The sequence below is a fragment of the Lagopus muta genome, chromosome 24, assembly GCF_023343835.1.
Source record: "Lagopus muta isolate bLagMut1 chromosome 24, bLagMut1 primary, whole genome shotgun sequence".
In the NCBI taxonomy this organism is placed as follows: Eukaryota; Metazoa; Chordata; class Aves; order Galliformes; family Phasianidae; genus Lagopus; species Lagopus muta.
The window spans coordinates 3,084,779-3,094,432 of NC_064456.1; the positions used below are offsets into that span (position 1 = coordinate 3,084,779).

Consider the following 9,654-nt stretch of genomic DNA (forward strand, 5'->3'; position numbering starts at 1 on the left):
CAGAGTTTAGTTAAGTGACCCTTGCACAACACTGATTTGCTCCTCATCTTTCCAGCACACATAACAACATATATGCAATAAAGTGATTGGCAAATTGCAATGTTTGGGTTTCCTGCTGGTCACCAGCTTTGTTTTTGCACTTTGGACACATCCATCAGGTGATGGCAAAGCGCAGAGCTCATTACAGGAGCCTGCCTTTGGCTTCCTATCACTTAAATCATAATGTTGTAAAATAATGTGTCCCAAAGAGATTTGGTCCCAAGAAGTATTTCTAGAATATATGTTATACACAGGGGTTATGAGTAATTTGGAGATTTATCTTTATCAATTTCACATATGAAGATTCCATGCATTTTTATTAAAAAAACATTCATTTCCTGGAAGATCAGACTTGCAGTTCCTTTGTTCTGAAAGACGATGCTGAACAATGTTCCAGTGACCTCCAGTGGGCTCCGCAGGAAAATACACCTTCTGCTCTGCACAGCAGAAACGCGCTCCCACAGCCTCCAGCAGCGACGTTTGCACTTGGATGCACGAGCAGCGCAGCACCAGAGCACATCTCGGATGTCTCAGGTGTTTGGAATGCTTGTGCACGTGGGTACTGGCATTCCAGTCTCTCTCCCCCCAAGTCTTGAGTATATCAGCAAACATGAGCCGTGAGGTGGCCACAAAAGCCCGCCAACCCCTTAAGATCATTCAGTGGGAATTGGTTTTCTATGCCAGTTTGTGAACACGTGTGGTCTACAGAACAGAAATTGCCTCCATCAGCAGCATTTCGGCTGTACCTTACACTGTACAAAGCTGCCTGGTCCCAAGAAAAACAGGAAAGCTTTATGGATGTCCACTCTCCTCTGTCAACACAAATCAAGGTCTTTCCCATTAGCCTCGTTATTTGGCTGTCTCACTCAGGACTCCTGGAGGCAGGCATCAACACAAATGCTTCTGGTCTAAGATCAGCCCATCCCTGCCTTGCCCTGGTGGGGAGTCAAGGGGGAATGAGAAAGGTAACATTGCAAGCAGAGCTCTTTTCCTCACCACCTGGGCCTAACGAACAGGAAAACGATTCTGCTAACACATTAATATATCCGAGGTGTAATGGAGAGCAGCTATCAACAGAGGAACAACCTTCAAATTAAGAAGAAATAGCAGCAGGGGAGAAACTTCTGTCACAGGGGATAAGTTGTGATGGTCTCTGGTAGCTCCGTACCCATCCCAGGACCCAGAGCATGCAAATTGTTCAGTCATCACCTCGCACCATTTCTCCTTGCTTCTCCTCCATTATCAATTGTGCATGTTATCTGGTTCTTTGTGTAATGGAAAGACTAACATTTCCATATGAAATCACTTCATGTCCCAAAACTCCATCCCTCACTGAAATGGAACTTCACAGAAGGGCAATTCTTCATCATGGGAAGAGAACGCCAACACTAGTGCAGAGTCTCTATCTGCTACTGCCTGCACAATATTAATGTAAAAGATAATTTATTGGCTTGAATCAATACCTCCATGACTTCTCCATCTATCAGCCCCTCTTCATCTGATAGAAGTCCTTCCATGTCTCATTCTCCCAGACTGATGAGATCACAGTGCCTCTTCCCAGCAGGACTGATGGTGTGCAGATAAACAATTGCCCAATAAATCATCACTTCTGGATCAAACACCCGAGATCCTCCACTACATGCCAGGGATACACACAAAACACCATACAATACACTAAGTTAATCACAGCAAGATTTTTACCCCCTTAGACACGCTGAGCATCACTTAGCACATACAGACACCTTGAGAGACTCAGCCAAACCCCACCTTACTGCAAAATCAGGGTCTGAAATGTGAACGTTCAGTGTAAGGACCGACCATTCATGGGAGCAATGTGGGCAAAGGGCTCAAGTGCTGTACTGCAACCAGAAGCCTGATAGCTACACAAAAGCTGTTATCCCATGTCCCACACAGCGTCTGCTTTGGGACTCCAGGCAAGGCTTCCAGCTGTTACAGAAGACTGCTCACAGCTCAGGAATTCCATCACATGAACTACAAGAATACATCAAACGCAGGGAGAACAGGTCTGTAAAAGCACATCTCGTCCATCCAAGCTGCTCGGAGCACCAGTGCTACAGAAACATGTGTTTCTAGCTGCCCCAAAGCAAAGGGAAAAGTGTATTTCTGCTTGCTAACTGGTGAGCCTTACAGAGGTGCTGGGGCAGTGCTCCCATCCTGGCAAGCCTGCAGGAAGAGGTACAGATGCATGCTACACCTGCACCCACAGCAGCAGGGCCACTAAGGAAACAAGCCTACTGAAAGCTCCTATTTCACAGCCACAAGGTTTAGGCGTCATTTCAAGTATTTCAGGAGAATTTGACATCACCAAGTTACAGGAAACAGAAACCATCCTGCCTGTTCCCAAAGCCACAGCTACTCTCCAGCTCACACCAGAGCCAACAAGCACACACACACCAACCTACCGACTTGAGCTGAGTACACAACAGTGCCCACAACCCTTCTGTCATACATGTTACCTGCTTCCACAACCTTTAATGCACGCTGTCAGCCTTGCAAGATCAGGTATTAACATCTTGGTAACCTCTTGTACTAATTAAGATAGCAGATCTATGGCATTCAGCTCCACATCAGCTTCAAAGCTGAGCACTGACAGGTTGCTGAAGTGTTTGTGCATTTCAGTGAGTGGCCCTTGTAAAACAGAAGTTATAATGAGCACTCCACAGGAAGCTCTAATAAAGAAGCATGCAGTCATTACAAAAATGGCTAAAACCAAAGGAAAAAAGACAACACAAAAGCCCTTGCCAGGATTTGGGAGTGAGCAGGCAGGATGCTCGCTGCTGTGGAAAGCAGCCCCTGCTCCTCGGAGATCTGAGCACTCCGTCCTGCCTACAGAACACTGATCTGGTCCCAGACCTTTCACTTCCCCAGGACACACCTGATGTAATCAGTGACCTTACAAGCAGCAACACCTCCCAGGGGATTCCCAGAAGAGAAGTCAAAGCAGCTGAAGGTTAAACATGAGCACCAAATCCACATCCTCCGAACTAAAGTGATTTGGGGCAGTACAAACGATGCACATATGCTTCCCAACGTGTTTTTAGTGCCTAGTTTGTTTCCTAGCACACTCAGCCCACCACAGCAATGAAGGATTCCTCCATCCCAGCCAGGTATCCCCACCATGCTGCAGAGCCCAGCTCCCACCCCAAGGTAAGGGCTCATGATCCAGGCAGCACAGCAACCAGTGGGCTCCGACTCAGCAGGAGCTTAAAGCCCAGGATGGAAGATTGAATTAAAGCTTCTTAAGTCACAGCACTGCTGTTTTTCACTTCTCTGTACCCACTCAATCTGTATGGAGGAGACCAAGCACTCCCTGAACTCACAGTTTGAGATGTAACAGGGAACACAGGACATGAACTATGGAAGATGTTTTCTGTACAAGCAGCAGCAAGGCCCTCCATAACCTGCCCCGGAGGCAGAGGATACAGCCAGCAGGAGAAGAAAGGTTTGCAATAAAGGAAAAGGAACAACAGCAACAAAATCTGACTGAGGGGAGCTGGAGTAACCCAGGGCCTCATTGAACAAGGAGAGATCTTGCTTTGCAGTTCCTTTGGTTACATAAATGAAGTTTGATAGGCAGCCGCCAGACCAAACACCACAACAAGGGATTTCTGGCTCCATCCCTTCTCCAGATTTAAACAGAACAGCCAGCAGACATGAGAAGCATTGTGATATACAGAGCAGTAGTTCTCTCTTAATCTTTGACTACCCACTCCAACAAAAAAAGTCAGAACAGCTTTGTTTCAGGCTTTTCTACCTCCTACACAGCACACAAACACCCAGAGACACAAAAACCACAACAACAAAGGGGGAAAACAAAGCAAAAATCCACAATACCTTCTCTTGTTCAACTCTCCCAGCCCTCCAACGCTCTGAACTGCTTCAGCCCTCCATCTCCACACCATCTTTGTTCAGTAGAGCTTCCACAGGTGGCACTGATGGAACCTCATCATTTCAGGCCCTTCAGCTGTGCCCTGCCCAGCACAGCTGATTGCACTGCAGCTAATTGGGCTGTGCCTGTGTTCTTGCTGTCCCTGCTCTGCCCTTGTAGTGGAAGCAGAATTAAAGAGCAACAAAATTCAAAACCAACATCTGGGAACAAGGGACTCTTCATTCAGTGAAACAAGTCACTACTTTTCAAAGTGTTTCTATTGGGTTTCACTCAGTTCTTCCAGCTTCGTAGCATCCTTGGCCAATGTTGCCTCCTAAAAGGCTTCTTATTGATGAAGTGTTACATGGACATTTACATTTCTTGGAGGAAAGAAGAGGTGAAGAAGAAAATTGAATTACTTTGCTTAGTGATCTTAATTATCTGCAATAATTACCTTCAGTCAATTCTCAAACAAGAACTCTCCGGAGGGCAGAACATTTTAGTTTGGAGGGAAGAAATGGACTGGAGTCCAATGGAATGCATTTTGTAACTTATTTAGATATACCTAATTAACCCTCTGAGTGAGGAATCCAATCAAAGCTTCCCCATTACGCTTATTAAAAGCAATTTAAGGGGGGGAAAAGCATAAATGAGGGGTCTGAAAGAAGTCTCTGTGACTCAAAGGTAAACTTAAGCAAAGAGCTGAACAAGCGGATGGAAGGAGGACAGAATTACAAGATTTTTAATAGAAATGGTTCATTTCTCAGCCAGACCCAATGCAGAGCTCTGGTGCTGTACGCACAGCTCTGTGTGCTCCTCTGCTGCAGCTTTTCACAGCTTCCCAAGCAGCAGAGAACAGTCTTGCTTTATTCTGATGTACGTTGAACAGGAGTAAATTGCTCCAAATACGTAATAGATTCCCACGCAGTGAGATATTCCAATTTTAATGCAAAACTGTATTTCAGTGGCTGCATCTCCACAGAAGGGGGCTTTGCTCGCGGCAGCACGCAGGCACTGGGATGTGAGCAGGCGGGATCCATTCATCCCTCTCTTTTATTTCCCTTATAAACTGCAAGGAAGTTTTTGGTGACTCGTGCTTCAGACAGAAGAGATCTGTACATAACTGCAGCTCTCCTGGAATAAAAGCAAGGCAGTGTGTGTGTCCCAGTGCCAGCCCATTTGTGTGTCCTTTGTCAGAGCCACCAGGAACGAAGGCTGAAGGAAAGCTGACACGCTCACCCAGCCCTTCATGTGGCAGAGGTGGACTGGATGCTTTCTTTCTGCCAAAGCAGGAGGAACTCATTGCTCAGCATGCCAGCTAATGGCTACAGCACACCACAGGTCTCCTTGCAGAGCAGTACAAGGCAGCTGCAGCACAGCTGGGATAGCTGCTCTGCGCAGGCAGCTTTGCTCCTGCATGTCTCTGCTCACAGTTCAGCCTCTCTCGTTGAGCCCCCGGGGCAACTCAAGGACTTAAAAGCAGGATACTGGTTAAGGGTTCAATCAAAGCAAACAAACTGCTAAAAATACATTGGCATCCCATCTGTTGCCAGGCAGGGAATTTAAGTCTTAGCAGTCAGGGGACTGGATGAAAGGCTGCAATAAACACCTTGAAATGGATATCTGAGAAATTCTGTGGCCTCGGGAAAACAGGCTGATTTTCTCTTCCTTCCTTTGCACAAAAAAAGTTTTTTTTTTTTTTTTTTTTAATTTATTTTTCCTAAGGGGGGAAAGTGAGCACTGAGCACAGGCTGCTGCAGCACGGGGAGGGAAGCAAACAAATACTGAACTTCTGTGTTTAATAATGTTGGAATGAACCACAGCTGATAAACAGCTTCATGGGCAGAATGGGAAGCATGGGCTGATGTAAGCAGTGCCAGCCCAGCCTGCTCCCAGCGAGCAGCACAGCACCCCACGACACCATCCTCCATCTCCTGACAGCAAAAGCCTTTCCAAGGGAAAAACCTTTGCTCGAGGAGTAAATATTTTGCAAACTGACAGCATGCCAATGGGCTGCAGTCGCAGCATTGCTGCAGCAGAGCACACAGTGCTTGTGAAAGTCCATTTCCATGGGAGAGGCAGTGAGCAGCGAGAGCCTGCACTGCTGGCCATAGTTTTAGGAAGAGCAGACAAATGATGGGTGACAAATAATGAACGCTTTTGGAATGTAAAAATGCTTAATGCACAGAGAGAGGAGAGGATTTGGTGCTGCTGCACAAAACTGCCCTCCTGCAGTAGGTGGGCTGGTCTCTGTGCTGAGCCAAAGCCATGAGGAATAAATACCTCTCATAGCAGCGAGATGCCTGGACAGAGCATTTGGGGATGTCTGCAAACACAGAAGCGGGTTCTGGCAGTGGTTCTGCCTCTGGCACGCTCTGCTGCCATCAGCTCCTGCAGGACACCCGCTCAGCTCTTGGTGCTGGCAGCCATCTGCACCAACCTGTCACCCACCATCCCATCTACTGCTATTATTTCTAGCCAGAGGAGGAAGACAATGGAAAAGAAAATTTAAAAGAAGCATCCGAGAAACTGCAGACTTCATTTTTTCAGCTATCCGGAGAAAATATTAGCATTTTAATTCAGAAAAACACCACGTGGGAATGGTTTCAGGGCCTCATTTGCATCTCTGCAGGCCTTCCTCTGCCATAAGGACCACCTTTCCTTACACGCTCGGCTTTCCTGGCCCTGCTCCCTGCACCTCCTGCAGCTCCCAGCAGCTCTGGCCTTTTGCCTTTCCTTTTCTCCAAACCTGGTTTTATGCAGAAGGCAGCGCTGATGGAATCATGCACAAGAAACAGGCAATCTGACCCTGCGACTGTGAAGTTTTCCTATTAAATCTCCCCCTGCTTTGTGCAGGAGTAGCTCGTTTGCTGCCACCACCGCTTTTTGGTAACGCTCACAACTGGCCTCACAAGAGATGCTGAGCGCCCGCGTCACCATTCAAGCTGTGAGATCATTACAAACCAGAAGACTGAAGCTTTAAGATGCAAAAGGAGGATCACGGCCAAGAAACATATTTGGGAAGCAAAATAAACCAGCTGTTTAAAGTCAGGAGAACCTGACAGACAGAGATCAGCGGAGCCCTGAACGCACAGACGGTTTTGAGTTGAATTAAAGCACCAAGAGGGCTCCTGGGGCTGCTGCTGAGCAGACGGGCAGGGTTCTGCCATTCCCACAGCAAACTGCTTCACTGCATGCAGCCCTGGGGGTCTGGAGCTGCTTCTTAGAAACACCACTTCACTCTGGTTTTGCTCCTTCCAAGGCAGCCCCACGGGCAGTTTGTCTTTTACACCTTGCTCTTGGGTAGGGATGCTCACAACGCTCTGCTTTCCCTCCCTGCGGTTGCCAACCTGAGAATGGACACCTGACAGCTATTTCTGGTACTTGGCAGTATAAATAATGAATGGTTTCACACTGGGAGGAAATCAAATGGCACCAGATGACTCCAGTAATAAATCAGAAGAAAGGCAGGTGGTCTCTTGTCAGGCATCTCAAAACCGATGTGCAGCTTTATGAGGAAGGAGGTGGCTCTGGAATAAAACCCATCAATGTAAATCTCAGCTGCTTAGGAGTTGTGGCACTTTTCAGTGCTGCTGTAAAGCACTGCTGTGATTCTGCTCTTAGAGGAAAAACCCTCAGCGAAGGGCTGGTTTAAAGATCACACTTGTACCACCCCAACTTCTTTCTGTTCATTGCTGTTCTGTAGCCATACTGTGTCACTGGGGGGGAACAGCTCGCATGCTGCCAGTTTTGCTAAAGAAAATTCAGCAAATGCACAGATATGCATTGAATCAGCTGTTCTGCTTAAAGAAATCACAGAGGAAATAAAGAGGGGGAAAAAAAAGGGAAAAAAAAGACTGCTACATAATTATATATCACTGCCTCAATTCCCAGCTCAGAGGCTGCTCTGCTGTCACCTGTCCTGCACGCTGCCAGCTGTGATGGGAGGTGGTGGGAAAGCATTTGGTGCTACTGAGGTGCTTTGTTTGTCTGAAGATGACAGAGTACCTTCAGGGCAGTCTGTGTGCCCATAAGGATAACTGCCATCTACTCAAACACAACAGAGAAAGGAGTATTTAAATAGGCTTGGACGTATTCCCCGTGTCACAGCAGACCTTGTTAGCTGCCAACAGGCATCCCAGAGCTATTACCAAGTGGCCAGAAAACAGATATTCTGAGTAATTACATCTAGCAGGAGCTGGGAAGACAAACACTTCTCCAAACATCACGAAAAGCAAGAGAAGGACTTGGGAAAATACACTGATGTGTGTCTATGGTCAGTTTATACATAGGTGAGAAAAGCAAAGGCTTTGCAGCACTGCCAGGGGCACAGGGGCAGGTTGCAGAGCAGCAGCTCAAGGCTGGGCGCAGCTCCCCATGAGCAGAGCTGCTCAGATCAGCACTCCCACACACCGAGGGATGGACTCTGTGATTGCTTATGAAATGTTTTGTCATCTAGCTTCAAGTTATCAGCAAGCTGATGAAAAAAAAAAGCATAAATCCATCAGGCATGTTGTCTTACCAGCTCCTGATATGTTTTGGCTACTTACAGAGAGTAAGAAGAGTCTCGGGAGCAGATGTGAAACGCAGATCTTGTTTGCTCGCTTGTCATCACTCAGCAACCAAAACAAACAGTGCAGGAAGCAGCCCCTGCTGTGTCCCACTTCGTGCTGGGGGGCTTTGCTGGTGCCCCAGCATCACATTATGGGGCAGCAACAGCCAGCCAGGGAAAGCACGTGGCAGTGATGTGATGACATCCCCCATTTAAAAGCCAGCTCACATGGAACCAAGCTGCACCTGAGAGAGAAACGTGACCCAGGAGGTCATAAAGAACCACTTCACACACAATGCTCTCAGGAGTGACCTGAGGCAGTAGGATTGAGTTCCTCCCATTAGGATACTGTGCAAGCACGTGGAGCTTACCTCAAGCTCTGGGTCAGGAAAGCAGGATGAAGGCGGCTGGGAGTGTTGCAGAGGGGCAGCACCGTGGGGTTTTCCTTCTTTTCCCCATGCCTCCAATTGCAGATAAAACAGAGAAAGTGATGTGAAGCTGCTCCCTGGCCCAGGACAGGAAAGAAAGCTAAGCAAAAACATACATAATCCCAGGTGCAAAAAGTCCCAAAGCATCGAATTAGACCCCTTAAGCTAAATTCTTCAGTACCGTTATCTCCTTGATTATTTACCACAACAGCAAGCAGACAAGGAAAAATCGCTCTTGATGAAGCCCTTCGGCCAGACTTCAGCATCTTAAGAGTAAAAACAAAACAAAAGAGCAGAGAAAAAAAGATTTTTACTGGAACCGATCCTATCGAATTTTCTTTTTTTCCTGCGAGGACGGAAACAGGAACGACCCCACGCGGTTACACGGCCGGAGTTCCGGCGGTGACCGCCAGGGGGCGCTCGCAACTGACTCTACTCCGCGGAGCCGCCGTTCCCTGAGTAATTAACCACCCCCGGAGTAATTAGCTCTTCAAACCTGCGTCACGAGTGCTTTATGTTTTGAAAAAGTTAACGGAAAGCACTTTTAGTCAGCTCTCAGCCCGAATTATCAACGGCCACCTTATCACAGGATCTGCGCGGCTGGGAAATACCTAAAAGCACGCGGGCAGGACGGGCGCTGGGAGCACAGCGATGGGCATCCAACACGGATCACAAAGCAATGCCAACTGCTTTGGGTTGCAAAGCATCCGTTCCTAACACGAAGGCATTCAGCCACCAACCCAAAC

The 9,654-nt window shown here is 47.5% G+C and overlaps 1 protein-coding gene across 9 annotated transcripts in view; it reads right to left on the bottom strand.

Annotated features, from left to right (window-relative positions):
* Nucleotides 1-9,654, bottom strand: part of PLXNA2 (plexin A2) — a 346,250-nt gene that overhangs the window by 336,552 nt on the left and 44 nt on the right. For 5 of the 9 annotated variants that reach the window (XR_007373227.1, XM_048926045.1, XM_048926044.1 and 2 more), the window contains exons 1-4: nt 9,520-9,623; nt 9,090-9,174; nt 8,852-8,985; nt 8,479-8,725 (exon numbers count right to left, since the gene is read on the bottom strand). The gene's annotated coding sequence lies outside the window, so the exon portion shown is untranslated. Of the gene's footprint in view, nt 1-3,894; nt 3,936-8,478; nt 8,726-8,851; nt 8,986-9,089; nt 9,175-9,519; nt 9,632-9,654 lie in introns of those variants that run through there. The other 4 variants (XM_048926043.1, XM_048926046.1, XM_048926047.1 and 1 more) reach the window with 4 other exon arrangements.